This window comes from Bombus vancouverensis, chromosome 8, assembly GCF_051014615.1.
Source record: "Bombus vancouverensis nearcticus chromosome 8, iyBomVanc1_principal, whole genome shotgun sequence".
Taxonomy (NCBI): Eukaryota; Metazoa; Arthropoda; class Insecta; order Hymenoptera; family Apidae; genus Bombus; species Bombus vancouverensis.
In genome coordinates, this window is record NC_134918.1 from 7,717,404 (window position 1) to 7,732,299 (window position 14,896).

At 38.5% G+C, this 14,896-nt stretch overlaps 1 long non-coding RNA gene across 3 annotated transcripts; it reads left to right on the forward strand.

The window, feature by feature from the left end:
• Positions 1-42: 42 nt before the first annotated feature.
• On the forward strand, positions 43-13,294 carry LOC117162275 (uncharacterized). Of its 3 annotated transcripts, XR_013058964.1 has the most exons (4): positions 132-410; positions 1,062-1,191; positions 9,941-10,065; positions 10,174-13,294. It is a non-coding gene; the product is annotated as an uncharacterized LOC117162275 (long non-coding RNA). The 3 variants fall into 3 exon arrangements; XR_013058963.1 differs by having other exon boundaries at positions 205-410; positions 9,941-13,294; XR_004465182.2 differs by lacking the exons at positions 9,941-10,065; positions 10,174-13,294 and having other exon boundaries at positions 43-410; positions 1,062-1,283.
• Positions 13,295-14,896: the final 1,602 nt, after the last annotated feature.

Genomic DNA, 14,896 nt, shown 5'->3' on the forward strand with positions numbered 1-14,896 from the left:
GAAATCTTTCGAATGTACGATTTTTATAAATTTTGTAGATACCGTCGCTTTTTTTAAAGAGAAATAAAATTCGTGAATATGCAAAATTGAACAAGATCCATGATAAAATTTGCAAAAGTTTTCCTACTGGTAGTTTCCAAGTAAGTTCTAGAAATGTTTACCGCTGATCGTGATTCTGATTGGTCGAACTCCGATTCGGCTTCTATTGGTTAAAGGAAAAAGGTGGCATAAATGAGACGCGATGTGGATGTCTTCTGGAACGCGTAATCGCGGAACGATTGCGTAAAACAAAGCAATAACCGGAAATTGGATTTTTTATAAGTTTAAATAGAAATTCACGAAGGTCTCTAGCGGGAACGACGAGAAGAATAAAGAAGATAACAAAGTATTCTATGATATTATAATAACAAGTATGATAATATGTAATCAGGGATAAAATTAAGTGGGCAGATAGTGAAAGTAAGCATCAATGAAGTTTAATTGTTGAAATAGCACTAATGTTATATATCTAAGTTATATTTATTGTACATCCCTATAATACATATAGATTATTTACTAAATTGTTGAAGTTAATATTTACATCTTTGTGCAAATAAGCTGTATTTAACGAAACTTACCTATTTCCACTACCTGTCCACTTATTTCTTCTTTTTCCACTTATTGCTTCGAACAATAAGAATTTTGAATTATGTAGAGAAATTGTGTTATACGCTTCGTTTATTTATAAACAGCATCAACATTGATAGAGATAATAAAAATTTGATGTAAGTTTAAATTATATATATAGTATACAGATAACCTGTTTAAACAGAATGTACAATTTATTATAATTTTTATTTATTACAAATATTTCATAATATAAAGATAAATAATTCAACAGAATAATAAATTAGTTTTCAATCGTCAACACGGTTTTTTTATTCGATACATTATAAGTTTCAAATAAGTTAGAAGGCATTGAGGATTAGTGTACGATATATGTAATGGTATTATTAGATCTGTGTATGTATATCTCGTAGATCTTTATTTTGCCTTTCGTAACCTACCTGTTTCTATTTCAGGTAAAAGTAACAGAAGAGAACGATGACTGAGAGGTGTGGCGATTATTGGTTGCCCCTGCACACAAGACTCCACCTACCTGTACGCCTATTTCGGTTGTAAACTGGGATAGTATTTCCCCTAAACGAACAGGTATTTCATTATGATAATGTATAAAAATCAAACAAATATGTCATTCGATTCGAAAAATGGAGTATATTTAATAAAACATATGGTATATTTTATGATATGTATTCATTGAACATTATATATTTTTTAAAGGAGAATTGCAAAATATTTAAAGGTAGCAATATTGTTGATTTAACTATTTTCTTTCTATATAATTATATTAATATAATTTTTACGATAGAACGTACTTGGATATCTACAAAAATTAGTTACGAATTGTTTTTTTAAATACCAAATGCTTAAGATATCAATGGTAAATAATTAATAAAACTGAAGAAATACTGCTACTATAAAGTAATTGGCGAACTTTTGAAAAATGTGGCATTGCTATATTAAACAATTCTTAAGGGTACAATAACAAATAATTTAGAAAACTATAGAAATATTGTTATTGCGCTAAAGAATAATTCACAAATTTTTTACAAATTCTCTATTATTATACTATACTGTGTGACATGTGTATTATGAAAGATACACAACTGTATCAAATAAACAGTTTATTTGTTTCCACCTTTTTACACACTTTTAACAATTAATAAATTGCGAATATTTATACTATTACTTTCGAGTAACGCGCTATTACTCATATATTTTTTCATATTATGCATATCCCCGCGCTTTTAAATTCCCCATAAAAATTCCGAGATCTAATAATCGATAATTGTGCTGACGATTATGAAAGTGGCAAGACAATTAAATCACACTTATATTTTTCGTTCCGAGATATTTCAAGTTTTGCATTCTACGCTTCAGCCAAATTCTGTTTAACGACACAACTACCAGATCTATCTAAAAATTCAATTTTCCACTACTTTACAAAAATTGTTACATCGTGCAGTTACATCACTTTCATAATTACCCGTACAATCGATACACGCGATACAATTACCCTGCGCAAAAGAGATTTCCCAACTCTCAATTCCACTAAGTCCTTCCCTTTAATCAACCCTGTCGATCCTATCGCAGATTCTGTCGAATAAGAAATCTTCAAAAACAAAATCGCCTAGCGGAGCCGATCGTGACAAGTATCGCGAATCGAGTCGTTAAAGTGAGTCGTTGGTGAACTCTGCGAAAAGTATTTAGGTTGAGAGAGGGGGTGAGAAAAAGGGGTGGCGTCGGTGGTGGAAGGTAAGGCTCGACGGACGAGCGGAGGGTTGAGGAGCTATCGGGCGTGAATAATGCGCGGCGCCGTCCGTTCCTTGGTTCGATTCTGGCTCGGCTGGATGGATTGATAAAGATTAAAGGTAAAGGGAGGTGGCAGGGTCCAGGGGTGTTTTCGAGTTAGGCGACAGAAGTCAGCCAGCGAAACGAATCGGCCGCACGTATGGAGGGGGATGATGTCACATAGGGGCTCCCCCCAGCTTAAATACATACAGATGCAAGCTGGACTGATGCATCGAGTCTCGGGGTACAGTGACGTAGGTAACCGAGGATTTTCATCAAACTTTTCCCTTCCACATGGATATGTATACATATTATACGCCGCGTCCCGCGAATATAACACCATCCTAAAATTGTAGTTTCTTATAGGCAAGACATGGTCAGAAAACAATATATGAAACAAAATATTCTGTAAAATATTCTGTCAGGTTGGTTCTGTAGTTACGAAGTAAGAAAAAAATTAGTGTCTTTACCATTTTACTCAGATTGACAATTATTTGATAGATTTTATAGTCGCGAGACGTAATGTATTTCCTTTTTTCAGATGAAAATAGTGCAATTTTTATATGCTTTAGTAACGAATGAACAAAAGTTTCATCTTTTGCGATTATTTCATTAAGAGGAAAAATCCTTCATCTACGCAATAATCGTTGTATAAAGAAAATTTGTATATTGGAATAGAAGGACGCGTGTAAAAGAAGAGATCCTACCATTGTCTAGAAAAATCACACGCAACGATTATTCCATTGAAAGGAGGAGAAAAGATCGTTTTCACCTATGCTTTCCCACAATGATCGTTACGCAAGGAAATTTCTATACGTAAAAAGATACGTGTATAAAAAGAATTTCCCCACTGTATTTAAAAGTCACGCTCGATGATGGGACTATTAAAATTCGTATAGAGCGCCCGCATATCTGCTATGATCGGTACCAGTAGCGACGAATTACATAATTTGATTTAACGTGTAAACCAAGCGAACGAAGCTGGTTCCTTAACGATCGCGTTACGATCGCACGAAGAATGGTGAACGGTGACCAAGGGTCGTTTTATCTCGCGATGGAACAAAGGAAATCGTTACTAGAACGTCGGGTATTCTCCGCGAGTCGTAATATCGAGGAAGCTGCGCGATGAAACGGCCATTTAAAATGAAATACAATTCTTACCGTCGTGAAGCGGCGTACCAACGGCGACACGACATTCCATCGACCTTCTAGAAAATGGATCTCATAAAAGACTTCTTTCTTTTTCGTTTTTCATTTCTTTTTTTCTTTCTTTTTTTTTTTTTTTTGGTCGCAGACTACTTTCGCAGATAGCGTCGCTGGAGCAAGGAATCTCTTCTGTGCATGTTTTGGATGGGATGTGAGAAAGCGTACGAAAGTAACGATATCGTTTTGAGAGTTTGATAGGAGGATAGTTTGTCTCTGAACTTTATCGATAAGGTTCTTCTTACACCTTTTATTTTTGGACAGATTTGGGAATTGCTGGAATATCGAATCGATGTATTGGAAGCGAGAAATACCACCGTTTCAAAGTATTTTCGGTGTAAGCTTTTTATTTTAATTGATAATTAAATTATGAACAATGTAATGATAAATTTATAAGCAACCGTATATCGCGTGTCCTACAAATTAACACCATTATGAGACTCATCATGATCGTCTATGGTGATTATACCGATAGAATTGGAAATGAATCTGAAAGCATGTATAGAAGTTATTTATTGCAAACGAGATAAAGATATTTATTGCAAGCGTGCACTTCATACACATCACCAAACAGTTAATTATTCATTATGTGTACGAATGACTCGCGATATTTGAAGAAATCATCTCTATTTATACCGCATACTAATTCTTTATATGCTTGTAATTAATATTTTGTAACTTCTACATGCGTTACTAGATTGGTCCGAAATTTTACCAATGTAATCGCAATAACCGTGTCTCGTTGCGGCGCTAATGAAAATTTCAAAACGTTTCGTTTGACACGTACGATGTGCGCGTAAAAGCTTCGTACGACAAGTGCGCGAAAAATACTTTCGCGAGCCGGTGTATCTCACTGTATGTAGGACCATCTCGTTGATACTTCAACGAAAGTATTGCGGGATTGTTCTACGCCAATGGAAACGGCTCGGCACGGATGACTCACGCGATTTCTCTCGCAGCCTCCTTTGCACGGTCCCGTATGGTAGTCATGTACAATGGAGAATAGTAAACGCAGTAAAGGTAACTCGAAAAGAAGAGGGCCGGTGGTGCAGGGCCAGCTTCCCCCTGTGAGCGAGTACCCGCGGGTCACGTGCCACGATTTTCACCCCCGTACGACCGATTGCCAGTCCGAGCGGATCCGGATCGCTCGTTCGAGACGATTTCGCACGGCAGGGTACGAATTTCCTTCGATAAAACCGTATAATGACCGTGTTCGTTCACTTTTAACGCTAGAACTATCGGTGACAAAAGTAGAAGATATAATACGAATGGCAGGACAAGCTTTTATCCATAGGTTCTAGAAAAAGTCATTAAAACTTCCCCAGATATATCGTTCTATATCTATAGTTTGTAATGAAAAAGTATAAACAGTATCGGGAAGAAAATCTTCCTGTATTTTGGAAAAAAGTCGATTCGAACGTATCTTTGTATATTTATAAAGATTCTTTGAAAAAATCGTGAACTATACCGGGAGTAGAATAAGTTTGTACCCTTATGCTTTGGAAAAATCATTCGAATCTACTAGCGACAGATTCTCGGTATTTTCACACTACGTAGGTACCGCGTGTTCGTGTGCCATAGCAAGTTTCATTAATTGAGAACATCGTTACGATCCTCCTCTGCTACGCGTTTCGCTGTAATTTACACGCGTTTCGAGCTTCTGCTGGAATAAAGTTATTATCCCTGTTCGGTGTTCTCGCCAGTGACATCATCCACCGTCAAAAATTGCGAATCAACGCAGTCACTAACAAACAGCACGAACAGCATATTTACGCGAATTGTTCAGTAACAAAATACATATTTAATTCCAAACGATTTCCACCAACATGGGGTCAAATTAAAAGAAGTGTTTTCCTTAGAAAAATCGAAGAATATAGCTTGAAACGCATCAAACACCTCGTGATCTACAATGTAAATAAAAATTCGAAAACTTTCTAGATCCGCAACAAAAATCTCGTTTCAAGTTTCTCGTTTCAACAAACGTTGAACAAACGTTTCAGATCTGTTAGGTTCAAACGAGAACTGGTATCTGATGAATTTTTATGGCTCAAACGCGGTGGAAGTAGCGGCGCGCGGTTCGCGTCAGCAATTAACCGTTGCAAGCGTCTCCGGCGAGGAGGATCTTTAATTAAACAATTACGGTTAAATCGAGCGGAATTTCCAACGTTGAACCCGCATGCTCGTTAAAGAACGATACGTGTGTTCTACCTACGGCTGAAGGTGGCTCTGTGAGAAGTAAGCAGCGCGTGCAACCTTTGATCAGGTACCACGTGGACCCACATATTTCAATCCAGGGAATTGTGAGTCACGACAAGAGGCCGAATTTAGATCCGCGATAAAGAAGGATTCTATCAGAGACTGTCGCCGGTTAATTCTTCTAAGGCCATTCTCTACTTTCAACGTGAACTGACGCGTTCAATCAGCGGCCAACCAACCATTCCTCGTACCTCGAACGATCCTTCAGAAAAGGAAACCGGAAGATTACACGTCTGCCACGATAAATAGCGTTCTCTTTCGTTGACACGTCCGCTACCATGCGAATTTTATATATCGTCGATGGAGCGCGGATGTTTGTATATTTAAAAAAAAAAAATGTCATATTACAAAATGTAATATGCAGAAATATATGAAGCGTTTAAAGTGGGATATTTATCAGGATATTTTACGGATCAAAGAAATTTCTATTAAATTCCATTTGTTTAATCATGTTTGTAAAAGTATGAAATTTCGTGAACATCGATCGTGCACTTTTAAACAAAATTGTTAATATATCAATGGACGTTACATATCGTCATTCGATAGTCGATTTGATAATTTTTATTTATGCGAGTGGTCTCACCTTAGTGGAGTTTCGGTTTACCGATAGCACTATCGCTTTTTACTTGATTTCCTTCGCCGGCCACAACATCCTTTCATCAGTTCTCTTATTTTAACCGGGCAACTCGATCTTACGTCCACGTTCCGTTTTTATCGCATTTACGAGCATAAAGATGCTTTCAGATCTCCTCTCGTCAAGATCCTAATTTATCCGCGTTGCCGAACGTAATTAACGATTGCGTTTTTATCTCAATCTTTGTACGTTTTTGTAATCTCGATCGGTAAAGGGATTGTCAAATTAAAAAACTTGAACTGTGTAATACTTGGAAGAAACGTGAAAATACGAAGAATTTTTAAGTGATTTATCGTCTGTACGCTCTTTGTAAAATTCTTCCTATATTCTTCCAATATAATCTTCCCTTCTATAATAACAAATTTTACGTTTTGGAATACCAATACGCAATAAGGTAGGAAATTTGAATATTTTAACGTTGCTAATAAATGCAAAAGCAACAAATTCCTTGATCTCTCTCGATATTTAATAAATATTCGAAGGCAGAATAGAAGACTCCGATACTTAATAAAGTTAAAAAATCGAACATCGTAACATTCCGAAGAAACGTGAAAGTACGAAATTTTCTTATTTAATACACGCTCGTACGTTGCTGATAAAGTTCTACCGATATTTTTTCCATATTGTCCGTGACTCTTCTCGGCCTTCTCCTTCAAAAATTCTTCGACAAAACGAAGATGAAGTGGACTGATAAATCGATCGATGACTCTTCGATGAAAAGCGTGCATTAGTAATCGAGGAACGTATATGAACGTTCGAGGAGTTGGTTTATTCGCTTTGGATACAAAATATCAAAAGGTACAGCCCCCTCGAACGCACTTAAGTTTGCCGACAGATATTGATTTTCGTGAGGTCAAACACGAGCCAATGGTGAGTCCGAATCCACCGCGACCGACGACTTGCACAGGACTCATTGTCGTGCGTATTTATCGTGGTGCGCGAATGGCATTGCGGAAATCCATTATTTCGCGAATCAGAGTGAATAACTTCGCTCGACTATTCTCGTTCCAGTTTTACGAAACTGTAACTACGAAGAGTTTATTTAGAGTAACTCGTAAATGAGGTTCGAGTAGCAGAGTAATTCGTACGTCGAAGTAAATTCAAAGACTCGATGATTTTTATAATATATTATGAAATTTCTTACAACATTGCTGAAAGTAAGAAAAAAGTTTGTTGGAATGGAATGTCTCTCTTTTAAATATCTTATTTACTTGTATCATTTCTATTCAGGGAGAACATTCATTTTATTCGAAACAAAATAGTTTTGATTGAGAAAAGAGTATTTATATAAGTATAAAAGAATTCTTCTTTGGAAATTCCATATTTTTTCGCAAAAGTCCATGAGATGTATAACCATGCCATATATCAAACATTTACCAACGATCCTCCTAAATCGCATCCCATCTTCTCTTGCCAGAGGTCCATCTTGCAGATCCTCGTTCTCAAACACCTCATTGACTTTCAACTCAAAATTTCACTCTCCACAAATTCTACCACGTGATTTATCTGAGAAATCTATTTGCAAATCGCATCCATCATCTTCGTAATTCCAGCTCCATCGTTTTTCTGAAATTTATATTAAAATAGCGTCGCCAATCGTAATACGCTTAGATCCCAGCTACGTCGATTTTACGCTGCGATTTTACTACGATTTTAACGTTCTGCCGGTTTTCTTATTCGTCGAAAATTAATGCTACGAGTATAAAGAGCGTTTTCTTCCTTTCAGAAGCATTTTCGGCGAATGAACTTTCCAGGTTAACAGAATCTTAAGCCGAATCCTCCTTAAGCCGACCTCGAATTTTTAATTAGACGACTTTTCCTCTTCAACCTCGCAAGCTGTCCGACACTTCATATTTGAACGTATCAATAGGCGAAATAAACAGCGGAAACAGAAATAATGTAAATTATTCAAATTTCATATCTTCTACGATAGATCCAAATTACATATGCATTCAACGATTGCTAACGATATTGCTAAAACTTAGAGCAGAAAGAACTATCGTAACGTGATTCGAGTCTTAAAGGGTTAAAGAAAAGGGACAAAGCGAAAGAAAGAAAGAAAGAAAGGGAAAGGAATAGTAATTGAGCGTACCTGTAGGCGAAGAGAACGCGACAGAGAGGGTAGGCAAAGGGGGAGAGGAAAAGCGGCAGGAGGGTGGTCGACGATGCTCTCTCAGTCAAACACGGGGAAAAAATACAGGGCAACCGAATGAATGAATGGCTTCCAATCTGTTCCATCCCTTTGTTGAAGCGGCTCGTGCCGCGTGTGCAAATCTACCCTTCTCCCCATTTTCTCTCCTTCTCTTTCTCACACAGACATTCCTTTTCTCTTGCTCGTGCATAGTCTTCTCTGTCCACCCTGCCCCTCTTGCGAGCACACGCCTCACACCTGAGCACAATGGGATCCCGATTTCACCCTCGTGCACCACCTTCCCATCAAGCGTGTTTAAATACTGACGTGCGCCGTAATATGTGCGTCTGAGCATGCCCAGTTTGTCTGCCTGTCTCCTGTATATACGTATACACGTGTATGCGATTGTATGCGAGTTTCACCCTCTCGTTGGGCCATGTAACCCCCCAGTCACGTCGCCAACCATCCCCCTTTTTCCTTCGTTCATTCGACTCGCCTTCGATTTCACGTGACCGTAAACGGTCGAATGTGTGTCGGAATATGACTTTTGCCTGTACCGTGATCATTGATTATCGGATTTTATCCTTCGTGGTTTCCTTCTTCTCTTCTGTTTTGATCCCTCGTCGATGAGGTTTCTTTCGTTCGCTCGGTGGTATTTTGATCGTGGATCGCGGTCCACTTAATTCGCAGACTATACTTCGGGTTTCTATATTTCGCGTTTCCGGGGAATTTGAAAGTACGGGAAATTGCGCAGAACGTACGTGGGATGGAAAAATATACGAGACATCGAAACGGTCAAGTTAGATCGCAACCGTCGCAAGAATTTAACTTCAACTTATCGGCTCGTTCTACAATTTCCGTTCTGTCTGTCGCGGCACGTGAGAAAAGGAAGTATGCAGTCGCCAGCCACCGCAAGAATTTCACTTATCGTTCGATTCTACGATCTTAGAAGTTAAGGTAATTAGAAATTACAATCGCCACAGTAATTCAATCTCCGCTCCTATAATTCTACGATCTTCGTTCTACTATTACACGCAATAGGGGAGTTTCTGATCTGTCCAAGAAATAAATACACGCGAGCAAATCTACTCGTTTACGCAAACGTTGTGAAACGGGAAGAAAAATCGTAGCCGTGACCACCGAAGGGAAAAACAAATTGATATTCGATTTCATCGATCACGAGTCTAGAAAATCACGAAATTAAGAAACAGAAAAGACAACACCGAAAATCCATCCACCTAACAAACCGTATAATCCATTCACAGACCAAAACGATTAATTCGACTTTTGCAAATTTTACTTAACGTCTGCTTGCTGTTTCGCAGAGTCAATCGATCAATGGCAAACGAACGGTTCGTATAAAACCGAAAGGAAGATCCTGATCGTAATCGCTGTAAAAAGCCTTCAAATCCAATTTCATCGATCATCAAGCTCGTGACAAAAGTGACTGGTAATTAAAAGAAAGAAGAGAAAAGGACCATTTCGATTCAGCTCGATACCGAATAGGTGAACGAGCGCGCATATTAAAAGCCTTTTAACGTAACCGACTGTATTCAAGGTACTTTGGAGGCAGGGTTGAAACCACCCCAGTCGGATTCACCCTCCTGGCACAGTCCAAGCTCTACGTGCGCCGATTCGTATGTACCTACGTGTTTAGGGAATAGAGAAGCACCACGTAGGGGGATGAAGGATAGAGGAAGAACCAAAATGGATGTTTGGGGGTAGGTGGAGGAGGAGGGGGCAGGGTGAATCAGGAGGAGTATGGGATAGGGAGGGATAGGTTATGTTCTTTCCGCCTGCATAGCCATCTATTCAAGTTATTGCATTACTGGCTTAGCTTTGCTACCCCGTAGCTCGTGCACGATGCGTAGCCACCCCATCGTCCATATCCAATATCCATCGACACCGCGGCTGCATTTTGCAGCGCGCACCTTCCCAGAACACGTAACCGCAATCCCTTTAACCTTTTGTTTGCCGATTCGATGCCACGCTCGATTCGACGGATTGCTGATTTTATGGCGCGATTGAAAAATGCAACGGAACGTTTTTGCATGCAGGGGCCGGCTAGTTTGTAAATATCGGGATTCTTCACGTTTTCTTTTTATGTCCTTTTTCTTTTCTCAGATATTCTTATTTACGATATAGTATTCTATGGCGACAGGCGAGCGATCTATAAAATTGAAATTTACAGAAGGAATATTGTATTTTAAATATTCGTACCACTGTAGACGAGGAGGTGAGTTTAGGTTGTCGTTGATGAGTATCGAAAGTTTGAGTGGCTTTCGGCCATGAAAAGACACGTCTGTCGCTTTACACGGTAAGAGTATTTGCAAAATACGTTTTTACGTCAGACAGACGGGTAATTTTATTTGTCTTGTGATTTCTCGACAGTCGAAGATTATAAATTGTAAACAATTGTGGCTCGTTAACAATTGTAAGAGAAACTCTTGTACGCGTTTAACTATTAATTCTGATTGTCTAAAGAATGGTTTATTTGGACGCGTGTTGCCGATGAATAGGAGCGATAATTCAATTTATTATCACGGCTGATTTGACAAACGCGGCGGATCGAAAAATCGGAACGTTCGCTGAGATACAACCACGGCCCCGTGAAATATCTGTCAAATATCTATCTCTTGGACGTGAGTGCGAGCATAAATTATTTCTGTAAACAGTAGTCTGCCTGCGAATGCATATGCACGCGGTCGTATTTCATTACGCGAAACGTGGGCTGCGCGTCGCGCACCTGAGACACGTGCCATTTCACGTCGCGAACGAAACTTGTACCAGAAGATCTGCACAAGACGTTTCGGATAAAATTATCGATTTACGAAACTATGAGCTTCTACGTTCATCGATGTGCAAAAGTACAGGACATTAAAAGGCGTAAGGGCAACGGACGAATAACGGTAAAAGTAAAACGGACATCGAATTATCTTGGTTTCTTGCGATATTACAATTTTGAGTTAGTCGACGTAAGGACGTTAGATGGACCAATGACACTGTACCTTTCTGACACAGAATTGCAATTTTCGCGTAAATTCTCGTTCGATAAAACTACGAAGAAAAGGAATATAAGCAGCAAGAAGAAAAAAAAGAAAGGAAAGTCTTTCAATCTGTCAAATTTTGTTATAAACGTCTAAGAAATTGTTTTTCCAATTTTATTAAACTCTGTTTTACTAAATCGATGAAAAATACCATTTAACTAGCAAATACGTTATATTTAATCAGATGTAGAACTTAAACACAACGTGGATTTAGCATCAAATCCGTTGAACCTATTCGTATTTGCAGTATTGAAATAATATTAACAGACTATTGTGATACTACTGGCGGAATATTAAATGAATTAAAGCTGCGCAGCCGATTCAGCAGACATACAACGGTACAAAGGAAATAATATTAATCACGATAATGAACAGCGAGTCTGTGTATATAAATGATTGAATTAGAGGCAGTATCGATGTTGCACGAGTTCCATGGTTCCATGATTCGGCCGGTGGCGTTGCAGGACGTATCGATAGATGCCACATGTGGGAGGAAATACGATAAAATTACCGGAGGAACAGCGATAGAGCAGCGCGTCACGAGGAAATCCAGGTTTATCGCGATACGCGTAGCCACGATTCGTCACGTATCGACGAAAAATCTATTTTGCGACAAGGGGCTTTCGTCGAACGCGATAAAACACGGCCGATGTGTCCATTGTAACGAGGCTAATGGACAGATTTATGGTCACTTCGCACCTCGTTTACGCGCCCTTCCAATTACCGGCGTTTCGAGCACCTTTAAACTACTGTAAAATCTCTACCCTCGACACGTTGATTTCCAACACGCGATCATTTCGTCGATTTTATTTTCTCAATTTCTAACTCACGCTAGATTCAGTTAGTTATCTAAATTAAGTGATATTTACTTATTCATAATACTTACTTATAAGTTATACTTATCTATAATAAGTATTAACTTATTATAAATAATCAGCCATGTCACTGCGCCACGCCAGAAAAATGACTGAAAATTCTCAACGCGAGAATTGATCGTAATTTTAATAAATAAATAAAAAGAAAAATTTCTAACTCTCTGCTGGTATCATTATGATTAAATTACCTTGTCTTGGAATTTTTTATCGGTCCTGTTCTTTCATCGCATCTTCTATCTTTTAAATTCTCAGTGAATGGAACTGAGTTTCTTTTCATTTATGAGCTTCCAACGAGACACGTTTTTTCTTTTTGTTCGTTTTTACGTTTTTTTTTTTTTTTATTAATGGAATTTTCGAGTTTGCGAACGTATAAGAATGCGTGAATGGACAGCGAGGTACAGACGACCCAATTTGTTTGCCTGTTAAAACGAAATTTCGAAACGTCAACGTGATGGCTCCGATAAAACGGAATTAACACGCGTGAAACAGGTTCCGCGTGTCTACGTCCGAGCTAACAGCGCGCGACCTGGATAATTTTGATATGTCGACGAAGTATCGATGAAACGCCGACGATAAATCAACGCTGCTGGCTGATGATTACCTACGTACAGGGAAATGCGTTTCAACGATATTAATTCTTTAATACGGAAAGCTTAGGGATTAACAACGGAGAATTAACCGAGCAACTGTGTTTCCGAGTTTCGTTTCGTTTTTCTTTCCAGCTCATCGAGAATTTTTTTTTTTTTTTTATTATTTATTTATTTACATTTTACAATTTGTCCAGTAGGACAAATCGTAAAATGTAAATAAATAAATAATAAAAATTATCGAGAATTAGCTAGCGAAATAATAACGTAAGAGATACGCGAACGAAATTTTACAAATAAATACAAGAAAAAACCACAAGGAAGATGATTCTTCCATAGACCATACGTCTACTTTTTACACGAAAACAATTTTACAATTTTCCTAAACTGTTACTGTCACCGCTCACGCAACTTTTCTACATTTATTTTATTATTATCATTTTTCATATTATTCACTTATCCTACCAAATGTCATAAATTGTGAATGTAAACAACTAAATAAAAAACAAAATATTATTCGCTTGATCTCTAACGAGTTAGAAAAATAAAAGAACTAAAAACACGATTCTTCGGCCAATTTCGATGGTCCAATCGTCGTTTAAACGGGGGCAGAATGGTTACCCCGAAGAGGAGGCACGTGGTATAGGTGGGAGAGCGAGATTTCCTCGTGGGAACTGGCTGTGCCACTCTAGGTCGAATTTATCGATGAGTCACGCGTGCGATCTCGCGACGCCGCCACGTTTTTGCAGAATCGTTTCGCCTAAGGGGAACTCGCGGTAACGGCGGCCCTTTTGCAAGCAGCGCATACGTACCTAGCGCATAAAATCTGGCCCGCATAAGGGGCACCTAAGCAGTGAGCAAAGAGAGAGAAGAAGAGGAAAGAGAGGAAGGTGAGCAGCTCTCTGTGGACCCCCGGGCTGTCGCCCATATGGCGAACATCGTTATTGCCGCGTCGAGTCCATAGGTAAACTACACCAGCAAGCACACACTTTTGTACTTTTTGTCTCGAAGGGAAAGAGAGAATATCGTTTGTGCTGTCCCACGTTCGTGGCTCCACCTTCCCCATGGAACACGATCTGTCGTTACAGGAACTCTGACCTGTAACGTTCGGCTCGACGTGGTGCTGATGAGAGCAGACCATCGATTTCCAAATGGTTGGTCCATCAATAGGTCACGTAGTCACGTTAACTGAGATTTTTGTCGAGTAAAAAATTCTTGCTATGTTTCAAGAGGGCACTACCCGCTAGACCTAAACGCTAGATTCATTTAGTTATCCAAATTAAGCATATTCACTTACTTATAATACTTACTTGTAAATTATACTTATCTATAATAAGTATTAACTTATTATAAATAATCAGCCATGTCACTGCGCCACGCCAGAAAAATTACTGAAAATTCTCAACGCGAGAATTGATTGTAATTTCAACAAATAAATAAATAGAAAAAGAAAAAAAATGTTTCAAGGTGTTTCAGATAAAATTAATGGGACGGATGACGTACAGGTAGCGGTAACAATTTCGTCACATGTTCTACGAACTGTGAAAATATCTTTCAGCGTTAGAAAACTCGGGTCGTGGATGGTCGAAAGGAACCCGTCTTCAAATTTTCATATTTCAATTTTCTTCCCGTTTTAGCAAACAAGAAGGATTTTTAACGCCGTAAGAGGAGATTTATCGTAAAATTGAAATATGCCAAGGTATTCCTTAATGTTAGGGAAACATAATCGCGTCGAAAATGATGATCGAAAGCATGATCAAGATATAAAATAG